Source organism: Stegodyphus dumicola, chromosome X1 (genome assembly GCF_044657685.1).
Source record: "Stegodyphus dumicola isolate Sdum_Otavi_A_Nest chromosome X1, ASM4465768v1".
NCBI lineage: Eukaryota > Metazoa > Arthropoda > Arachnida > Araneae > Eresidae > Stegodyphus > Stegodyphus dumicola.
Window position 1 is genome coordinate 88,609,979 of NC_140780.1, and position 10,067 is coordinate 88,620,045.

Here is a 10,067-nt window from a genome sequence, read left to right on the forward strand (position 1 = left end):
ATAGGCACACAGGCCGAAACGCGCGGTTCTTAAACTTTCTACCAAGCAACCTTCACGCTCGTGATTCAAGAAGCACGCTTACAATCTCGCTTCCCTTCTATTTAAACTCAATTACTTCTGCTAAAAATTTGAATACTCTGCGCGTTCTACTATGATTTACATAATCTGGCATTGGCAATTCTAAGGGAAAGTAAAGGCTTGATAGGAAAGATAGCTTAAAATAAATGTTAGTTAAAATAAATATAAACCCTACAAACTAAATTCTAAAAATATACTAGATATTTATCAAAGCAAGCATATAAAAATAACCCAAAGAAAAGTTCAAATTTATACTTGTTTTCTGCCTGAAATCTAAATTTATCTGTAAGAAATTTTCTTGCTCACAATCTGTAATTCAAACGAATTGACTACTAGATACTAATATTTTCAGATTGACATTTATTCAAATAATTTAATATGTTGAAGTATGTACTAAATAACTTACTTTTCATTTAAAACAGAAAGAAATATACGAAAACATTCCAAGAGAAACAAAACTTGAGAATAAATAATAAAAATTTATTTTCTTTAATAAAATATACACCACATGTGCTAAATACAGAAAAAAATACACATTTGTATGCAGATCAATGTACACTTCTTTCTTACTACATTTTTCCGCTATAACACCTTATGGAGTTTTGATTTTTATAAAGCTCGTAACCTTGGAAGAAAACTACTAGAAAGTATCTTCGTCACCAGTTTGTAAATACTCATATCAGTTTGTAGATCTGACTCGTTCTTTTCGTATTACATTAATTTTAACTACTGAAAAGAGCTTTCATATGTAAGTGCACTGAAACCAACCATTTATTCTTATTGCAAAATTTGTAAATGAGGAAATTTATCTTTCGACAAGTACTAAAAATAGTTAATGAAATATGTATCTTCAAATCTTTGAGTAAGATTTATTCCCAGTGTAAATTAATTTATTCCATTTCTAAATTTTCCGGGGAGCTAATCTCTTTCGTTTTTAGTAATGAAGATGATGTAAACTTTGATTCGAAACCATCCGAAACAAGTCTGAAAATTTTCCTTCAAATTATTTTCATACTAATGCTAATTAATTTATATAAAATACATTCGTGTGCCTCATAAAATTGCTTCAGAGGACGCATGCGGTCCGCAGGCTGCCAGTATGTGACCACTCGCCTAGATATTTGTACTTTTTAACTCCGACCAAAGTTAGAGTATCGAAGTAAAATTTAAAGTTTGCTCTAACACAATAAAATTTTGATAAACGTAAGTTAAAAGTGCTAGACCAGGAACCTGGTATGTAGCAGTATTATGAAAATTTGGAATAACATTATTATGAATATTTTCAATATCAAAAAATGGATTTCTGATTAAATTAAACTGTATTTATTCACAGACATATGTGTGTGTGCAATATATATAAGTAAATCATTTATTAATATAATATTATTTGTGACAGTTTTAAATGATTAAAATAATCTGAAAGGGAACACTATAGCATATGTCCATTTTTCAAATAATGTCAATTTTGGAAGGCCTCCTGATTCTTTTTATATACGTGTAACATACACCCGAAATTATTTACGCGAATAATCCGAAAATTTGTATTAACACCTACATCCATTCTTATTCACATCAGATACTTACAAAGAAAAACATTGACAATCGAATAAACTCAGCGAACATAATATTCATAGAGTACGAAATATTTCGACAAATAAGGTGAAGCGGTTGGCTTATGCCATAGTGACGATTGTGGCTGACACAGATGTCAAAAACGTTTCAGGAAAGACGGTTCCAATCCTAAAGGTTTCTTACTCGACTTGAAGTTTGTCTTCTACCGTCATGACGTTATAAGCACGTTCCTCTATAGATCATTTTATGACATTTTCTGAGAAGCGGGGTCCCTTGTCTTGCACGAAGATCTGTGCTGTTTCAGAGGATGCCATCTAAAAAGAGTTTCGAGCCAATGATTTTTCTTTACGTAGAGACATCTGGTGGCGCGTGCTTACATTTCGCTTCTAGAATAAAGAAGAAACTGTGCTAAGAAATTAATACATTAATTAAGAAATTAAGAAATTAATACATTGAATTCCTTAGGTGATTTTTTATACTTATAGGTATTCACGTAAATCTCAAATTACATATCATAATATCTTTATTCTAATGCTTGGATCAGAAATTTCCTGCGGAATATTAAAAGGTTATCCTAAAGTAAACTTTATATCATTTTCAAGTGGAATTCTATAGAATTTTGTGAAAGATCTGTAGGATACTATATGACCTTAGGAAATTACATTGAAGTTCATTAGTAGAGCAATACAGTTTATTGCAAAATATGCATATGTCGCACATTTTAGGAGGATAACATGTTCTATGTAGTGTGTATTTCTATTATAAATAAAGGCATTATGTGCATTGCAATGTATCATTTTCTGATCACAAAATGAGATTTCAGTCAAACGGTTGATTGAAAAATTCATGCATTTTACTTTGAAGCTGAAAGTGTTACTTTACAAATTACTCAAAGCTTGCATTAATATACAATATTATCGTATACAAAATTAAAAGCAAACCCTTCATTTAAAAAAAAATCTTAAAAGGCTTCTTCTCGTAAGAATTAGAGCCGTAAACGGAAATAAATATTTCTATAAAATTACTACGTAATTGGCAGGTACAGGTAGCTCCTTACCATGTAAAAACAATTCGTACTCATTTTAATTGTGTTTAAAATTGTTTGTACGTTTTATTTGCACTCATACAAATAAATGTACGTGTTATTTAAACGTTTGTGTGTAAATGTTATTTGTACGTTTTATTTATGGGTTTTAGCACAGATTCATATAGTGCATTAAATAAACAGGGAAGGATTCTGTTTTTAGTGCAAAGTAATCTCACATAAAATGCAAAAACTTAGAAATAATGTAAGTACATATATAAAAAATTTAGTTCCTTTCCTCATAAATAGAGCAAATAAAAATCATTTCATCGCTGAAGTAAATCTAAAGGAAACTCAACGTTTTCTCAAAGGAGAAATCACAAAGAATCTTTTGCCATAGGGAAAATATATTGAAGTTTCTAAGACATGCAAAAATGCATGAACTTTACTGACATATTGACTGCATCTTGAAGGGTTTATTAAAGCTTAAAAACTATCTTGCCTGCTAGATATCAAAATGAATTTAATGATGAATTAGAAACCTTCAGCTTTCCGTAACAAGCACCTTTAACTTATGCAAGCCCTGAAGGTACACGAAAAGGAGGATCAAAGTCTTGAATAGCACGTGATCCAGCAGCGGCGAACGTAAAAGGTACATTGAGAAGAGGCGAGTGGGAGGAAGGCCTTTGGCATAGTCTCTCCTGGACAATCATTAATCAAACTTGCGGTTGCTTTAATGAATTTTCCAGGTTTTCCGGTAGCAATATGGGTCCCAGCTCATTCATAGAGATGAGGAGAGAACCACTGATGGCTAAACCGGTGTCAACAAGTGGGAACGTCGAGGAAAAATGGGGAACGAAGTAAAAAAGGTGCTGCGTTTCAATCGAATAGCAAATAATTGCAGAGGTTGTGAAAGTCGGAAATTCGTCCAGACCGGATTCTTATCATCTTCCGACCTGCAAATGAATGCTGGGCGTTAAAGAACTGGAATGAAAAATGATGAGAACAGTTTTTATTCTCTAAATTATAGCTGAGTTTCCATGTCTTTTTTGAGAGAGAATGTACATTGCATGTGTATTATTTCTTTTAAATATCTTTTATTTCACATTTATTTTTTACATATGCCAGGTAATTTTATATTATTCTGGTCACTTAAATTATATAAAATCAGAAACAAAATCAAATTTACGATGATACTATATAAAATTTAGAAAACGCAAAAGCAAATTTACTATGATACATTAATATTGCAAAGGCAGTTAGATAAAATCTGACTTTAGATCGTTCGACTCAATTTGTATAGCTAACAGATATTTACAATTTTCGCGTGATTTTTTTCAAGCTAACATAGTAAAATTAGAAATAAAGAACTATAAGAATAATACATAATCATTTATCAGCTTTGCTGTAGCATTAACAATAATATGCATTGCTGTTCATGATGTACCGAACGAGTACTAGTTACCCGCCTGTGTAACTGAAAGCCTCATATGAAATTTTATAATAATCGCACCTAGTAAAATACGGATTTGAAATTTCCCTTCCTTTCTGAGATTATAGCGTATATTTTAAGAATCAAATAGGGTTGAATAGCATAACCTGAACATGTTTATATATCACTGAAACGAAAGTATATTTTCATTGCTTACTTAATTTCTCAGCTGTAGAAAAATATACATAAATATTCAGTGTCCGCAAATTATAAACGAATACTATTTACACATTGCTATTTCCTGTTTGTCAAAGCTCTCATTATACTCCGAAAAATTTAATCTTTAAACGCAATAAATTGCAACGAAAATTTCCGTGAAGTATCGTCAATTTCAATTATTCCATTTCAGAAAGGGCCCACCAGCGGCCGAGCGCTAAGCACTGGTAGTTCGGTCCGAGGTTCGAATCCCGCGAACGGGCCGGCTGCATGGGTGTTTTCGTGGTTTTCCCCATGTGTAACGTGTATACAAGCCAGTTTCCCTTAGAAAGTCCTCCACGAAGGCATCCCTCCCCTTAGGCAGATAGCCCTCGAGGCTTTGCCATAATTAAATAACCTAACCTAACCCAAATGCTACGACGTGTAGCCAACATCCCCGAAGAAACGAAGTACAAGCTAAAGATTCAATTTCGCAGCAACCAAATTCATTATATTTTGATTTTTTATTAGGATAATAATAATTATTATAATTAATTAGCTTAAATTATCTTAGAATTTTCTATTAATTTTAAGTATTAATATGAAACTTTTTTTCTATTATTTTATTAATCTGTAATTTACATACTAATTAACAAATACGTCAACCTTCTCATCTCCATTCGTTACGTTTGACATTTTCAGACACTAAATTAATAGATAGTCATTTGAGATAGTCGCCACTGTTAGATTATTTAAATCTAAGTGCATGCCAAAAGTAAAGTGCTTTTCTCTTGCCGTGTGATTGAAATCTACAGCGTAGAATTAGTAGGATCTAAGTAACTGAACATAAATAAATGATTCTGAGTTTCATTAACTGCAACTCGTTAATTTCACCTTCCTTGAGTCCTATAATACCTTTTCGGTTGCAATACACAAAATTAAGTTTATTCGCAATATTTAAAAAAATAAAATCATAAATGGCTTATGCTTAATAATTATCTTGACACCAAGCTGGGTGATTACTACTTCTTGTAAAAAATAACTTATAAAAGGTCAATGAACATATTAGTTATCTCTATTCGTTCGCACCTAGTAAATAACCCTTTAATAATAAAACATTGTAACTGGAGTTTATTGCAGCTTCCAATATGAAACTATTTCGTAGTCACATTATCCAATAATTTTAGAACGTGATAGGATTGCTTTACTGAGATGTTAGCGGAGCAAATATGCACTGAGAATGTAGTTTCAGCCTTTACATGTTAACAAATTTAATATGGAATTTACTAATTAATCGTTTAATGTGATAATAAGTAGCATAGTTTTATGATTATGTATTCATAATTTTTCACGTTCGTTAATTTGCTGGAATTCAGGATACATGAAACACAAATAATTCTACTATAATTGATTGATATTTTTGTGAGCAAGTACTTAGAACACATTTCAAATTTATTCACTAGTACTTTAATGATTACTTTAGAAAACAATTTTGAGTAAGTATAAGTTTCACTAGCACCAGCTATTATGTATTTAAATGCATTTAGCGCGAATCCTAGAACTAGATACAAAATTTTTTTAACCCTCCAAGCGTTACGGATTTAGCCCTGAAATTTCAAAGTACCTCAGAATGTCATGAATAGATTGTATTTTCTTAATTATATTTAAAACGTTATTCTTTCACTTTGTACCTTGATTCCTTTTCTTCCAATATGAAATCTGATACATTAAAAGTTCGCAGAAATTTTCATGCGTAATGAATAAGAAAGCCAGCCTTCTATAAGGAATTTTCCGTCCGTTATGAAATTTGTACGTTATTGAGCGAGAAGGTATTAATAGAGCAATGTGCCTCTTCATCTGGCAAACTAGGTAATAGAAATAAAAATATACCATATTATAGAATATATTCAACTTAATGACGAGAGAAATGTACTTTATACTTATGGAATATGCATTAAGACTGTTTGAAAGTTACAAAAACGTTCGATGGTACGATTAGTACCAATGGTGAAATTTTTTAAATGTGGAGATTTCCCAAAATGCGAATCTAATGTAAAAATCCAGCAATTAACGCTATATAATCTTTCTTTCCTACATTTGGCTTGAATACTACATATAAGTAGGTATTATAACATGTTCAGAAATTTTAAATTAAATCAATTTTTGATAAATTAAATGTGGGACAAACTAAAACAACTCTCTTGCATACGTACTTATAGTTTCAAGACGGGAAGAAATTTTGCTTTGCATAAAAGGGACTACGAATAATTTCGACTTTTAATAGTCATGGAAAAAGATTTTAATATATTTTACATTTTATGCTACGCTTTAGAAATATTTTCTTTATGCAGGAAATTATAAATGATTTGATTAAGAATGAGAAATAAAAAATATAGCAAATGCATTTATTTCCCTTTAATTTCTTGAAATACGCAACCTCTATCAAAAAAATACAAAATTAACTCGTCATATTACAAGTGCTCTTACTGTAATTTAAATGATGACAAGCAGCCATATATTGGTTACCATTTAGCCATACCTCCCATGTCCTTTTATGTGGTATTAGTCAGTTCATGCATTTTCAACCAATAATTACGGTCACATTTTCTATCACCTGTCGCTCTCACTCAAATCTCATCTTAACAAAATTAAGGATGTAAATCATTTTTCACATATAAAAGATTTTATTTACTCCCGGATTTGAAAAAATTTAAAAAGAGAAAATAAATATAAACTGCCCGGTCAATTTTTGTACTTGGCTCAATACTTTCATTTCTAATGAAAGATGCAATCTAATACAGTATACAAACTCGAAATCAAACAGTTATCTCATGACTTTAAATGAATTCTTAAACTTTGATATAGTATTAAAGGTTTACGTACCCTGCACTTTCCTGTTTCACACTTGCAAAAGATCTGCATGAAAAATATTTTCTTAAAAGAACCATTTCCTTATTGCATGTGTTAAGGTAGAAATTGATTCAGTAAAATATATACATTTCAAGAATAAAGCTCGCATTCCGCTTTTAGATATCTGTCACTGTGAGAAAAGAAATATTTATTCATAATCCAAGACTCGTGGTTTTAAAGATCTGCTGCACGCAAGTATTTATGCACTTTGCACGTAGCTGTTATGTTCCCGTGCAGAACCGCATTTCCCCTGTTATTTCTTTTATTACTGGAAAGTTTCCGGCTACGTGCAAATGAATTCAAAACTTCCTAAGCTGTTATCTTGGACAAAAATATCAAAAACTGTCCTAGTGAATATTTATATCTTTCATGTTTTATGATGGAATAAGAAGCGATTGTTTCTTCAAACTGCATTTCTTTCAGAACAAAGTCTGATTTTCCTGAGATTTCATTTCCTTGTTCTTTGAAATATACCTATGATAGTTTTGCATGTTCTCTAACTGAAATGTATTGAGTTAATAATACAATAGCTGTCTGTAATAACATTCAGTTGCATTTTATGTCATATGTTATACATTAAACATTAAAATGGCACTCAAAAGTTAAACAATATCCTCTAAATCAATTAGTTCTAAAAAAGGGCATTAATTACATTTAGGCAGTTAAATACTTCTAACTAATAAAATACACCCGCAGTTTCTATTGAACCTACAAAATATTAGCTTTATATATATATATATATATATATACATATATAATTTAAAGGTTCGTTACTATTTATTTACAGAAATGTTGTACAGAATACAAACTACATAATTTTTAGTTTTCACTTTGAGGAAATGTTTAGACATTTTTGCTACATTTACAACATACAAATTGAAAACCAGTCGCCCTTTAAAAGGGGGAGTATATAAGGTAGATTAAATTATGTTTATTATGTTTATAAAAATAGCTTTGAATTAACGTGCATGAAAGAGGATGCGTCGAGGTCCACTTTACTTAAGTAAATGATAAAAAATATTTACTACTACTTTATCCAGCAGAGAAATTTAATTATTCCTACTCAATTTGGCAAAAATATCCCGAGATTTCTAAAAAATCCATTATTTAACGGAATTGCTACATTAAAAATGAATTCTTTATAAAGAACTTCACTTTAATTCATCTCACTTTAATCTCACTAATTGGATTAAAACTCGACTTACAAGTTTTGGCTTTAACTCAAATAACCAGTTTGGCATCATACTTCTTTCTTGAGTAGCCTACCAGCGGCCGAGCGGTAAAAAGCTGAACACTGGTAGCTCGGTCCGTGGTTCGAATCGAATCACGTGAACGGGCTGGCTGCATGGGTGTTTACGTGGTTTTTCCATGTGTAACGTGTATACGAGCTAGTTTCCGTTAGAAAGTCCTCCACGAAGGCATCCCTCCCTTTAGGCAGATAGCCCTCGTGTGCTTTGCCATAATTAAATAATCCAATCCAATCCAATCTTAACGTTCTTACTAAGACAATGTTCACGTTGTCTGGAATTTTGATTAAATGACGAAGCACTGAAACAGAAAGAACGTCATTTTATAATTTTGTAATACATGCCACAATATGGTAATATTATTAATAAAACCTAATTTCTTGTCTCTAAATTGTTGTAGCTATTATGAGCTGCGGATGGCGGGTATAGTTCACAGAGTGTGGGAAAAAATTATAAACGTAACAGAATTTGATAAAATTTATTATTAAATAATGTTAATTTTATAATATGTTATAAGTCTTATAACTAACAGAACTCCTGTGAAGCCTTTTATTAATACTTGGTCCTTAATCCGTCACGTAAGCGTTTGATTCCCGCCTTTCAAAACCAATGGAATCTTCAAACACTTCTATCTCAAAGCTTCATTTCTCGTGCTGTGCCAGAACTGCAGGCCATGAGTAATATATCATTATAAAATAAGACAGGAAGCCTACAGTGGCTGGAAGTTTTCAAGTTAAGTACATAGAGTCATTAGCTATTTCGATACAAGAAACTGAAAAAAAAAATCAACTTTGCTATCTGATCTTCCGATGCTGGCGGATATGCTTTGCATTTTCACCACGAAAGTACGAGGTAGAAAAATGCGTTACTAGATCACCTTAACCATCGTTAACTTTGCGAATATTCGAAAAACCTTTACCATGAATCTCTTTTACACATTTTACAGCATTTCCTACATTATTGCTTTTTATATACTCCTAAAGCTTGACAAGTCTGATTTGCTCTTCTGTAAACCTCATCTCCACGAGGTTTATGGAAAGAAATTTAGTACCCTCATGCTTCTAACGCAAAATTTATCTGAAGAAGGTTGTTTTTGTTAACTGTATAAGGTATCTTCTCTAGGTATAAGTTATCTTGTCAGGGTATCTTTCCCTCGCGCTTTAGTGCTGTAACTGGATAGCACGCCGGCTAGCAATTAAGAAACCTGGTGTTAGAATCCCATCGAGATAATGCCCATTTTTCGTGTTTCATGCGTCTATAAAACCTTATGACTCTACAAGTGGCATTTCATGCTTTCGTGAAAATCAATTGCTTAAATGTGCTAGAACCTGTTTTAAAAAGTCCTACCTGTAAAAACCACGTTCCTCATAGGACGAAGTGAAAGGATCATGCTGCAGTTTCAAAAAATGGTATTGTTTGTTTTACAGGTGTGTTTCACTTTTTCGATTTAAGGTAAGAGTTTTTATCGATTTAAATTTAGATTAAGGTCTTTTCTTCCTTTCCATTTCCATTCGTATTTCGATTTGGGTTTTCAAAATAATTTCGCTTTCAATTTTTTCGATTTGTATCCAACAAGACACATCGATTTTATCTATTTATTGATTTCATT

The 10,067-nt window shown here is 31.6% G+C and overlaps 1 long non-coding RNA gene across 1 annotated transcript; it reads right to left on the reverse strand.

Annotated features, from left to right (window-relative positions):
- Nucleotides 1-537: 537 nt before the first annotated feature.
- LOC146993210 (uncharacterized) lies at nt 538-7,321 on the reverse strand. Its single transcript, XR_015038519.1, has 2 exons — nt 7,185-7,321; nt 538-2,036 (listed from the first exon to the last, which is right to left on the reverse strand). It is a non-coding gene; the product is annotated as an uncharacterized LOC146993210 (long non-coding RNA).
- Nucleotides 7,322-10,067: the final 2,746 nt, after the last annotated feature.